Below are 11,612 nucleotides of genomic sequence, written 5' to 3'. Positions count from 1 at the left end.
TCATCAACACCATTGCCTCTCCGATGATGCGTGAGAAGTTAACCACAGACCTTCGGGTCCATAGCTAGTAGCTAGATGGCTTATTCTCTCTCTTGGATCTTCAATACAAAGTTCTCCATGATCTTCATGGAGATCTATCTGATGTAATCTTCTTTTGCGGTGTGTTTGTCGAGATCCGATGAATTGTGGATTTATGATGAGATTATCTATGAATATTATTTGAGTCTCCTCTGATATCTTATATGCATAATTTCGTATCCTTGTAATTCTCTTCGAGTTGTGGGTTTCGTTTGGCCAACTTGATCTACAATTCTTGCAATAGGAGAAGTGCTTGGTTTTGGGTTCATACCGTGCGGTGTCCTCACCCAGTGACAGAAGGGGTAGCGAGGCACGCATCCTGTTGTTGCCATCAAGGGTAAAAAGATGGGGTTTATATCTATTGCATGAATTTATCCCTCTACATCATGTCATCTTTCTTAAGGCGTTACTCTATTTGTTATGAACTCAATACACTAGATGCATGCTGGATAGCGGCCGATGTGTGGAGTAATAGTAGTAGATGCAGACAGTATCGGTCTACTTGTCTCAGACGTGATGCCTATATGTATGATCATTGCCTTAGATATCATCAAGACTTTGTGTGGTTGTATCAATTGCTCGACAGTAATTCGTTCACCCATCGTAATACTTGCTATCATGAGAGAAGCTTCTACTGAACACTATGGCCCCTGGGTCTACTTCACATCATATTTTCAGCTCTACACTTTCACTTTGTTGCACTTTCCGCCTTCAGATCTCACTTTGCAATCAATCGGGAAGGGATTGACAACCCCTTTATAGCGTTGGGTGCAAGTTTGTTTGTTTTTGCGCAGGTACTTTGGAGACTTGCCTTGATACTCCTACTGGATTGATACCTTGGTTCTCAAACTGAGGGAACTACTTACTGCTACTGTGCTGCATCACCCTTTCTTCTTCAATGGAAAAACCAACAGAAGCTCAAGAGGTAGCACCAGCGTTCTTTGCAAAGTAGAGGAAAGCACGCGCCCCCTTTTTGTTCATTCCTAGCTAGCTCCCATGTTAGAGCAGAACGACCACCTAGCCTAGCTGGCTTGCACCCTGTGCCGTTACCGAGAGGTCGAGGGATCGACTCCCTACGCCCCCCTTTTTATTTCCTATGTTTGACTGTGTAGTTTAGTATGCAATGCATGTATTTCCTGCATGTTGCGCCGACTAGTTCAGATGCACACAACCAGTGCAGTGGCAAGAAGGCAGCAAACAGTGCAGCACGTCAGGAGTTCAAAACCTAGCACTCCCCCTTTTTTATTTGAGCATTTTGTGGGTTTAGCAGTGCAGTTGCTCTTAGTGAATTTCCCCCCTATAGTGCAACTACACTAGCTCAGCCTAGTGGCTGGAGTGATGTGCATGTGAGGCACAGGTGGTGGTTTTGAACCCGCACCAAGCCTCTTTATTTTTCAGGTTTGCTGTGATGTGCGTGCTACTAACAAGTGGGCCCACGACTCACATGTCATGCTTTAGGGGCCTGGTACCTATGACCAGTGGGCCCCCCTGTCAAATAAGTGATTTTTTTTCTGTTATTTTTTTGTGTGTGTTTCCGTTTTTGGAATAATTCCTTAAATGGAATCTGCGTAATCTTGCATATGCCAAATTTGGTAGCTTCAAGAAGAGTCCGTCTTCTTGACATGAGTGTAGTTTGATCATGTGTAGTTTTTCTTTTACTGTTTGTGGTGTTTTTATGCAAGCAAATATAGTAGTATGATATATGGAATTGGGGTAGAAAGTCCCAAGGAATCCAATGGTGGTACTGGAATACAATTTTGAGCAGTTCTGTAAAAGTGTAATTTTGTGATGAGGTGTCACTTTGTATTATGGGTAGGGTTGTTTCTCTGTGCATGTTCGGAGTTGTGCATACATGCATCATATTGTTTGTTGCATCATCTATTGTTGGTGTTTATTGTGTGTTTGTTTCTTTGGGTAGCTAGTGGGTCTGGAAACAAATTCGAGGAGTCCGGTGAGTTCGTGCAGGAAGATCAGGAACAGTTTCACTGTGAAGAAATCACAGGCAAGGTGACCGTGTCCTTGACACCATTTCTAGCTTTGTTATGCTTAGATGATTCGTTTCTATCATTATATCTCCACTGCATACCACATGATATATAGGCCATTAAACGATGCCATGAAACCTCATACACCTCCCCTCCTAACAAATATTGTTTGGCTAAGTTAGGCTTGCTCAACCATTAATTTATTAGCCTTGCTAGTTGCAGGTGCCAGTTGGTCCATGTGATAAAATGGGCATTTGATATCATCCTATTTAATTTTATATTTAATTAATGCATCTATATACTTGGTAAATAGTGGAAGGCCTAGCCTTTTGCTGGGTGATTTGTTCCTCTGTTGCCACCTTAGTTTCGGCTACCGGTGTTTTATTCCATAACTGAGCGCTCCTAACACGTTCGGGGTTGCTATGGGGACCCCCTTGGTAAATTGTTTAGTGTTAAGGCTTGTCTGGCAAGACCCAAATTTGGTGTTAATCTGCTAACAACTTAATAATAAAAAAGCATAGGGAATAGCTACCCCAAGGAACTAATCAACAACCCGGGCTAGTACGCCTCATGAGTGTTGGTCCAAACTAGAGCCACTTGCGGGATCCACCCGGGTCAACTCGGGGGATTTCTATCCAGCCACTGTATGTACTTCTCATCCGTCGTGTCGTGAGAACGAGATACGCGGCTCCTACCGGGTTAGTCGACACGTCGGGAGGTCTTGCTGGAATTGTCTTACCTTGTCGATACATCGTGCGCATTGGGAACCCCGTGATACTTTGGGTCTTCTCAGAGTTGAGGTTTTCCTCTAAGAAATCTGACAACCTCGTGACCTTCGTGGTCGAGGATTACTATGCGGCATGTGGTAATTTGCGATGGATTAGTTGGAGCACCCATGCAGGGTTCAATATTTTGGAAAGCCGTGCGCGCGGTTATGTGGCAAACACAGATACTTTGTTAGCATCCGGTTCTAGATAACTTAAAGTAACTTAAAAAAATTGCCAACTGTGTGCGTAATTGTGAATGTTTGTTTTAGAGCTCCTTCTTTGATCGAGAACACAGTGGGGTTATGAATGACGTAAGTAGGTGTTCAGGATCACTTAGTGATCATTCTTAGATCTCTTCTGTCTTACGTAGACCACCATATCATATTTCTGATCTTCTTAAGTTAGCCACCATATATGCTTAGGTGCTGCAAACTGATACACTTAACCCTACCCCACCTATTAACTTAGTTAGACTCGGTACCAAGGTCATGAGATTGTTGAGTCGTTGTGGCACACAGTTTAGTACAACCACCCACAGGCACAGCTACTCCAGATGCAGACGTTCCCGAGGATACTCAGCTGACGTGGGAGTTCGACGAGGCCAGTGGTACGCTATACGTGATCGTGGGCATCGCAGAGCGGGATAGCATGATTTTTCCATTTATTTTGTCCGTAGTCGTACCCTGTCTTATGTATGGATAATGAATGCCTGTGTGAATTGTAATGTAGCTTGTGGCGAGTGTAAGCCGAATCTTAATAATCATCTATCTATTTATGTAATATTAATGTTATCCTTCTTGCAAAACGCTGAGATGCACCCCTTTTCCCATTTGAGGTCACGCCCCCAAATAAGGAAAGAGCCGCATCTTAGATGTTACAGTTCATCTTGGCGACCACATGAAGAGCTTGCTACATTCGGAACCGTTTAAATTAGGCAAAAGCTGGTTTGTAGTTAGGTCGCCGGGCGTGGAGGTTGTCTTCACTCGGGGCCGTTTTTTTGTTCCTTAGGTGAAAACAAGTTCGCTACCAAGAACTGATTTACGCCCACTAGGGGTTTGTTTCACCGGAGTGAGAGGTTTGACCATAGTTGAAGAAAGGAAATATTTTAATCTATTCTTCTAATCATTTGAGTTCATTACATGAATGAAATGATATGTTCTAAGTATAGAACTTGCATAGCAGGTCCGCCATCGAGGTTCTGGGCTCATCCACCCCATCCTCGAGGTTGTATAATTGATAAGATCCATTTTGTAAGACTTTGGAGATGGCGTATGGCCCTTGCCATGGAGGTGCCAGCTTGTGGGATTTTTGTTGGTCCAATCGGAGGACAAGTCCCCTTCTTGAAATGCCCGGCCCATGAATTGCTTGTCATTGAAGCGCCCCAGGTTTTGCTGGTATAGTGTGAACCGAATGAGGGCTAGCTCTCTCTCTTCTTCCAAGATTCCAAACGGTCTTGGCGTGCTACTTCGGCTTCAGTTCATTCTACTGCTCCAATCGAGGGGAGTTGTGACATACGTAACTTCAGCTTCCGGCCCATACACCATGGAGAAAGGAGTACGCTTGGTCGAATTATTCAAAGTTGTTCGCATATGCCACAAGACGGATCGTAACTCTTCTACCCATGTGCTTGCAGCGTATTTGAGATCTCTCATCAGTCGGGGTTTCAATCCTTGTAGTATCATACCATTTACCTGTTATGCCTGCCCATTCGACTGCAAGTGAGCCACGGATGCATAATTAACCCGATTTCCTTGGGAGTGACAGAACTCTTGGAACTCATCCGATTCGAAGTTAGTTCCGTTATTAGTGATGATGTCGTGTGGGACTCCGAATCTGAAAATAATCTGCCAAATGAAGCTGACGGCAGTCACTCAATCCAGGCTTTTGATGGGTTTTGCTTCGACCCACTTGGTGAACTTATCGACCGCAACTAGCAGGTGCGTGAATCCAATCGTCCCAGTGTGCAAAGGGCCAACCATGTCGAGGCTCCACATGGAGAATGGCCAGGTCAGCGGAATCATTTTCAGCGCGGATGCACGCCTATGCGACTGTTTTTTATAGAACATGCATCTAACGCACAATTCGACCAAGACTCTTGCTGCCTCCTTGGCTCGGGGCCAATAAAAACCTGCTCGAAAGGCCTTGGCCACCAGGCTCCGAGAGGACACGTGATGTCCAAAGGTTCTTGAGTGAATCTCGTGCAAGATCTACAGTCCTTCCTATGGGGAAATGCAATTTTGAGTAACTCCTGTAACACTCTTCTTGTATAGTTTGTCTCCGAGGACTTTCAAATATTTAGACCGCTGAACGATTTGGCAGGCTTCCTCTTCGTGTTCGGGGAGTTCTTACCGGAGCAAGTAAGCTAGATAAGGCTAAATCCTTCCGGGTGTGACGACCAGCATCTCGTGGATGAGGTCAACCACGACCGGGACATCAACTTCAGTCGGATTTGATGAGCCGATATCTTGCGGAGGCTCTTCTGTGAAAGGATCCTCTTTGACCGAGGGGGTGTGTAGGTGCTCGAGGAACACGCCTGTTGGAACAACTTTCTCAGTGGATCCGATTTTTGCCAAGTCATCAGCCGCTTGATTCTTGGCTCGGGGCACATGGTGCAACTCCAACCCTGTGAAGTTCTTCTCTAACTTTCTAACTGCATTGCAGTAGACTGTCATGGCTGGCCTTCAAATGTCCCATTCCTTCATCACCTGGTTGACGACGAGGTCCGAGTCACCGTAAACCATTAATCGTCGCACACCGAGAGAGATGGCCATGCGGAGCCCGTACAGTAGGGCTTCATATTCAACCTCATTGCTAGATGAGTTGAAGTGGATTTGGAGCATATAGTTCAGTCGGTCTCCCCTGGGGGAGACGAGAACCACTTCAGCACCTGAACCATGGAGCCTCTTGGATTTATCGAAGAACATGGTCCAATGTTCAGAGACACCAGGATCCATCTACTCTTGTTCTATATATTCAACGAGGAAGTCGACCAGGGCCAAATACTTGAATGCCTTTTTGGCTTCAAACTTGATCTCCAACGGGAGGAGTTCAATTGCCCATTTAGACACTCCGCCAGTAGCATCTCTATTATAAAGGATTTCTGCCAAGGAAACGTCACAAATGACAGTGACCAAATAATCTTGAAAGTAATGGACTACCTTCTTCACAGTGAAGTAAATAACGTAAACCAGCTTCTGGTAATGCGGATACCTCTGTTTGGAGGGAGTCAGTACCTCTGAGATGTAATAAATGGGCCTTTGTACCTTGTATGCCTTGCATGCTTCTCCGCATGCTATGGTGAGAATGGTGCTAGCCACTTGGCTAGTGGCGGCAATGTACACGAGTAATGTCTCCTGGCTGCTCAGAGCAGCTAACACCGGCTGGGTGGATAGCGAGGCTTTGAGTTGGTCGAAAGCGACTTGCGCTTCGTTTGTCCACTCGAATCTGTTAGATTTCTTCATCAATCGATGAAGAGATAGTGCCTTCTCTCTGAGTCTTGAGATGAAGCTGCTCAGGGCTGCGAGGCAACCGGTGAGCCTTTGCACATCATGGATGCACTCTGGGCATCTCATTTGGACTACGACACCGATTTTATGAGGGTTGGTGCCGATAGCTCACTCGGAAATGAGGTAACCGAGCAATTTATCGGCCGACACTCCAAAAGTGCACTTTGCCGGATTGACCTTGATCTGAAAGCACTTGATGTTCGCGAAGGTTTCAGCAAGGTAGGTTAGGATGTCGGAACCTTTCCTGGACTTGACCACAATGTCATCCATCTACGCTTCGACGTTCCAATTGATCTGTTCCTGGAAATACGTCTGGATCATGCGTTCAAAAGTAGCCCCGGCATTTTCGAAGCCGAATGCCATGGTGATGTAGCAAAAACACCCAAATGGGGTGATGGAGGCCATTTTTTATTTCATCAGGTCCATACATTCGGATCTGGTGGTACCCAGAGTACGCATCTAGGAACGACATGCGTTCACATCCAATGGTTGAGTCTTGGATCTGATCTATCCTAGGTAAAGGGAAATGGTCTTTCGAGCAGACCCGATTGAGGTGTTTGAAGTCAATACACATTTGGAGTGAATTGTTCTTCATAGAAACCATGAACACATTCGCAACCACTCGGAGTGGTATACCTTGCGGATAAATTCGACCACTAGGAGCCGAGCAATCTCCTTGCGGCTTGCCCTGCGCTACTCCACGGAGGAGCAGCACAAGTGTTCCTTGACGGGCTTGACATTGGAGTCAACTCAGAGACGATGCTCAGCCAGTTCCCCTAGAACACCCGACATGTCAGAAGGCTTCCATGCGAAGATGTCCCAGCTCTCATGGAGGAACTGGATGAGCTCGGCTTCCTATTTGTCGCTGAGTGAAGTCGAGATGTTTGTCGCAGAGGCACTCGGGTTGGTCGCATGGACGTGGACCTGCTTAGTCCCGCCGACCGACTAAAAGGCGGACCTGGTAGCCGGTTGTTCGGACTTGAGCAAGTCAGTAGTGTCCACCACCTTCTTGTACCCTTCGAGCTCGGCCGTGAAGACTTGCTTGTTAGCACATAAAATCCCTGTTGTAGCCATTATTCAGCGACCTTCCGATTGCAGGTCACACAAATCATGCCTTTCAGCCCTGGCATCTTAAGTTTAAGATATACGTAAGATGGCCGGGGCTTGAAACGCACGTAGGCAGGCCTACCCAGGATGGGATGAAGGCGCTTTTCAAGTCGACGACCTCAAAGGTCAGTCTTTCCTTCCTATAACTCTTCTCACCGCCGAATACAACATCGAGGGTAATTTGACTAAGTGATTCGGCCTTCTTCCCGGGGATGACCCCGTTAAACTGCATGTTATGCTTGCTTAGGTGGGACAACGGGATGTCCATTGCTCTGAGCGTGTCGAAGTAGATGATGTTGAAGCTGCTGCCGCTGTCCATGAGGACCTTTCGCAGGGGTGGCGGTGTTGGTCGGGTTGTCCGACTGATCAAACGTGACAGATGTCTTTGCCCAATGGAGTTACTTCGTGGTAGCCGGAGACGCCATGTTTAACTCCCGATTGATGACTTTCAATCGTGTCTTGCTCTCGACAGCGGCGAAGATCATTAGAACTTTCTCAATGTTTGGATACCTATGGGTAGCCTCTTGATCGTCCTCATCACTCTTGTCCCCTGAGGGCTCTCCACCTATCTCCAGCCGGAGCACACGACAGTCTCGAGTCATGTTATTAGCGGGGATGATCTTCCCCTCCTCGTCCTTCCTAGCATGGAACGGACAGGGCTGGTCCATAAGGTGGCTTTTGGACTCAGCCTTCTTCTTACTTGCCCAATATTTCTTCTTCTACTTGGCCTTGCTTTGGCTTTGCCCCGGGACAACAACTACTTCGGCTTTGCCCCATGGATTACCCTTTCATTTCTGTTTTATCCCGACGTTGTCCAACTGAGGGGCTTCACTGATTCGGCCTTTGTTGCTGCGGAGGCAGTCTTCTTCTTTGCCATTCGCGTAGGTTGGCAATTTCCATTGCCCAATTGAGTGATGGAACCCTCGATCGACCAAACTTGAGGATGAGATCCCAATATTGAGATCCCACTTTGAAAGTGCACACAGCCTGATGCTCGGTGACGTTTTCCTTTGTGTTGTGCAACATGGTCCACCACTGGATGTACTCCTGGAGGGTCTTGTTGCTCTTCTAAACACAGTGTTGTAGCTCGATCAAACCACCTGGGCGCTTGTACGTGCCCTCGAATATTTTGATAAACACTTGGGATAAATCCCCTAGTTGTGAATAATGCTGGAGGGAAGATGATTGAACCATTCCCTTGCCGATGCCTGAAGCATGAGGGGTAGATTATTTATTGCGACGAAGTCGTCGTCGCTGCCTATCTGGATGGCACTCAATAATCCTCGAGCCAGGTCTCTGGCTTGGACTTTCCGTTGAACTTGTCGATCCCCGTGGCCAATCGGTAATTGGAGGGATCTCCGCTTCACATATGTGCCGGCTAAAGCACTCGAGTCCAGACATTTCATGGCTTATGCGCGATTGGTCAACTACGTTTTGCCTCATAATGGACCTCGCGTTGAACTGAGGGGCACGAAAGCCGTCGTCCCCATAACTACTGTGCCGATTAGGGCTTGATCTGCAGTCATGGGGCTGATCTCCGAGTGAACCACTCCTTGGAGGAGGTGTTCTACTACGGACCTGGTGATCATGTTGCCGATCTCCGTGCGGGCCTCTCGGAGGTGGGGGAGATCTTTGATGTCTTCCGAGTGCATGCAGACTGTGAGCCAACTGCACCGTCTTCGTCTGGATGGATCTGCTATGGATACAATGCCGCGAGTGTGACACCACGGAGTTTTGCCGCATGGTAGTCTTCAGTAGAGCCTAGATCTGCTGAATGCCTTCTTCGGCAATATACTCACTTGGATGGATGGAATGAGCAATCCGAGTGGTAGCTACCAAATTCAGCAGAGGCGTTTGCATCCCCTCGATATGGCGAGGGTGGTTGGTTAGAAATATCTCACAGCGATTGCGACTATAGCTAGGCTGATCCTTCGCGATCCGAGCGTCGAGTGACTCCTGGAGCCGCTTGAGACGCTCGCACTCGACCAAAGTGGCCTGACACGCATTCTCCAACGCTATCTCTTCTGGAGCTCTCCCAGTGATGGGCGTGCGAAGAGCTTGCTCACTCCTTCACTGAAGTTCCTCCCACTACTGCTCTATGAGTCGCTGCAGAACATGGTGGTCGCCATCGCCGTGGCGACGCTCTCCACCATCACGCCTAGGAGAATTCTTCGCGGCAAATATGGGGCCGACTATACTGGTCATGTCGGCCATCAAGACCTCAGTAGCATCTCCACTTCTATAGTAGTCAGAGTCTCCATGTGATTCGTCGCTCGATGATGGGATGTGTCTGACGGTGGGCTCATCGGAAATGAGCATAGCCACTTGCCCCAAAATGGCCTGGTGGGTCATGGCATGCTTGATCCACCACTACAACCGCGAGCGTGTGGAGTGCTTGCGAAGAATTGCAGCGGGGCGTTGAGGTACTAGGAGGTACCACATCCATGGCTGCCGGGTCAGGGCCGTGTACGCAAGTATGTTCAAAAGCAATGTACCTCGAGTAGGGAGGGCATTGGTGTCTGGTGGCGCATCCTTCGGCCACACTGAGTCTTCGACGACAAAGCTGAGGGAGCCGAAGAGAATCTCTCCGCCGAGTGTCATCATGGTGATAGGAAAGGTAAAACTCCATCTACACCGGATTTGCTAAAAGCACAACCCCATGGTGGGTGACAACTGTTGTGGGAAAGATCCTGATAATAATGCTAGAGATACAAATAAGGGGCGGAGCCTAGCTAGGGAGCAGAGGATACACTCGGATGTACGAGTTCGGGCCACACTCGGGAGTGGTAACAACCCTACGTCTCAAGCCTCGGGGGCTGGTGTTGGATTATAGAATATGAGATAGTACCAAATATGGAACCCTTGCTCACGAGCCCGAGGGTGGACTATATAAAGTGCGCCATGACCGTTCGGACTTCATTGCAAGGGCGAGTAAATGCTAATAACTACACAAGTTACTAGTAATGACAACTCTAACTCCAATGTTACTGGTAGCACGTGTCTTCACTGCACTTCATGTAATAGTTCAAGTCTGTGGCCGTTGTAGTCTCTTCATTGTCCATGCTTTGCTGCAGACCGAGTGTTGACGGATATCCAGCTGATATAAAATAATCCGATTGAAGTCATGTGAGCCGAGTGAACACACACTTGTCCAAGTGAGACCATGACTGCATAGGTGTCTTTTGGGTCGCCGATGTCCATGTAGGGTCATGGGCAGGCCAAGGGATGGAGGTACGTAGGACTACCCCTAATGTACAACCCCGTCAATAGGCATCTCGAAAAATCGAGCCATTACAACATTACTGCCCAACTCAGTGAAACCGAAGTGAAACATGGTGGCCCCGACTTGTACAAAATGTGGGAACTTTCGTATTCTCGGTGAGACCGATAAAGGAATCTCGGTGGTACTGATATGAGTGACCTAAGGCAATTTACAAATATCGATGGGACCGATTCCAAAACTTAGAATTTCTGATTCTTGAAAATGACATACCCGAAACTTGGTTACTGATTTTTGTGGCACTGAAAGGAATGTTGGTGGTACCGAGATGCTAGGGTTTGGCATAGGTTCAGTCTGGTGGAAAATCGGTATGGCAGAATGGGAATTCTTTGTGGCATGGATTTTAGATATTTACGGTTTGGACAGGGAATTTTGTGGGACAATGGATGATTATTTTTTGGGGCTATCTCTAAGCACTTAAGCAACCAATTCATCATACATACCTCATCCCCTTTTAATAGTATTGGCTTTCCTATGGGCTCAAATCTGATTTCTCGCAAACATAAAATGTAGAGTCTTGTAGCTTGAAGCTTGGCCAATCCTATTACTTTCCTTGCATCCAGGTGTTCTCCTCACAATCCTTAGCCAATGCATCTTTGAACATTTCTGAAATATACTTGGATCAAATCATTAGTTCAATGACACATATGTTGTTATTAATTAGGAAAACCACCTGAGGGAGAAGTTGTGCTTTCAATCTCCCCCTTTTTGGTCATTGATGACAACATATAGATCAAAGCTTCAACAAATGATATAATCAATGATTAGCATTGTCGCTTTTAAAAGTATGTGAAAGGTAAGAGCTCCCCCTAAATTTGTGCATTATTTTATATTTGTGTTTGAATCAAAATGCACAATCAATTAGGATCATGTGTCACTCTTCCATGTC

Source organism: Hordeum vulgare, chromosome 7H (genome assembly GCF_904849725.1).
Source record: "Hordeum vulgare subsp. vulgare chromosome 7H, MorexV3_pseudomolecules_assembly, whole genome shotgun sequence".
NCBI classification, from domain to species: domain Eukaryota; kingdom Viridiplantae; phylum Streptophyta; class Magnoliopsida; order Poales; family Poaceae; genus Hordeum; species Hordeum vulgare.
Note: the sequence above shows the minus strand (reverse complement) of the source record.